This window comes from Homarus americanus, unplaced genomic scaffold (genome assembly GCF_018991925.1).
Source record: "Homarus americanus isolate GMGI-L3 unplaced genomic scaffold, GMGI_Hamer_2.0 scaffold30108, whole genome shotgun sequence".
Lineage (NCBI taxonomy): Eukaryota > Metazoa > Arthropoda > Malacostraca > Decapoda > Nephropidae > Homarus > Homarus americanus.
In genome coordinates this window covers 1,575,285-1,577,034 of record NW_024748109.1, presented here as the reverse complement: position 1 = coordinate 1,577,034, position 1,750 = coordinate 1,575,285, and the positions used below count along the sequence as shown (strand labels likewise).

General features: G+C 38.7%; 1 non-coding gene across 1 annotated transcript; it reads right to left on the bottom strand.

Moving 5' to 3' along the window:
• Nucleotides 1-1,213: 1,213 nt before the first annotated feature.
• Nucleotides 1,214-1,355, bottom strand: LOC121880202. The gene has a single exon (XR_006091502.1). It is a non-coding gene; the product is annotated as a U4 spliceosomal RNA (small nuclear RNA).
• Nucleotides 1,356-1,750: the final 395 nt, after the last annotated feature.

Below are 1,750 nucleotides of genomic sequence, written 5' to 3'. Positions count from 1 at the left end.
CCTCTCAGCTACATGCCCTATCCCAGCCCCAGGAAAACACACCCTAGTCCGACGTTTCCTATCTCTGGTACAAAAAGTCCTATCTAAAACCTCACCTGGCTGTCCCCAACTACCACGACCCTGAATCCCGGAATCATTTTCTTCATTCTTCGCTGCACCGACTCTAGTTGCAATAAGACCTCTGCACTCTTATTACTTACACTTCTCGATATAAAACCCAATACTCTGTTTGCCTTATTTCGAACATTAACGCACTGTTTTCTAGACCGTAGGTCCGGGCTTACAAGTACCCCTAGGTCTCTTTCACAAGTCGACTTCTCTAGGTTGATGTTGTTAAGGCTGTATACATTGACAGTATTTGTTCTTCCAATATTAAGTATGCTGAATTACAGGATTGCGCTTGGGAACTTCGTGTTTCGTTTTTTCTAACGTGGTTATCAGCATAAATATCAGGGGCGGATCCAGGAATATCAAAAGGGGATCCAAGAAGTTTTGGGTGGGGGAACACGGCTGAAAAAATAGTCTGAAAATGCTGGGATGGCTCCTCCCAGCATTTTGAGACCATTTTTAAGCCGTGTGCACTTGATATTAGGTGATATTCTGAGGTCAACAGTTAATTACTTTTTACTATACTGAACAAAAACGCCCGAGTACAATACTGCACTAAATAAAAAGTATGGAATTTTCTGATGAAAAATGGGATCCGGACCCCCAGGACCCAGCCCCCCTGGATCCGCCTGTGTGTGTGGATTTACTGGTTTCATTGCAATAAGACACCTCGAAAGAGAAATGAGGGGGAGTATTTGCTCATAACATATCCTTCACGGGAAGGTCCTTACTGGTGTGATGATAAACAGGAGCTGCCTTTCATTAGGTTTTCTTTATTACTTCTCTTCATAATTATCTAGGTTGTTGCGTCATTATTATAAATTTATAATTGTCACCATAGCATTATTGCCCTGTTCCTGAGGATATAAAAAAGAACTTATAGTCCTCAATTAGATAACTTAATTAAACTAAATATTGTTTTTTTTAATTAGACACCTAAAATCTAACTTAATCATTACGATTGGGGAGGCCACAGTGTATTTCATCACTTAATTGAGAGGCGAAAAATCAGTTATATTATCCCTCTTGGTGTGACTAATAATAATAGCATATATGGCACCCACACGAACTTCATCGTTAATATAACATGTTTTATTTATTATAGTCCTTGAAGGGACTAACAAAAATTGCCGTAGCCGACGGTATTTCACGTCGACCTAAGCGGGGTATTGGGAAAAGTTTTCAACTAGCAATAATCGCACCTCGGATAAACCTCATTGGTTACGATACTGCCACTGCGCAAAGCTGGCGTTCACTGTGGGTGGCCAGTTCTATCTCCCTGGCCTGAGGACGTTGGGTAGAATTGTAAATAATAAATAGTATTTCTGGGTGTTTGATAATCAAAAAGTATATTTTTTTATGTATTAATATTTCATTTTAAATTTCCACATTTAATGTAGTAGGCGTTTTAATAACCGTTGTGTACAGTATAGTACGAGTAAGTTATCAACGAGATAAAATTAAATCGTTTATTACACTGGAGGGTCTTGGGGAAGATATATTTGTCAGGTGATACAGTGGGTTCATGGAGGTGGAGTCTTATATGAAAAATTAATCCTAATATAGCCCATTGTTCTATATTGCAAGAATTGTAGCATATAAAAACATGTATTTATTAAATAAGACGACCATGGGGTGATTA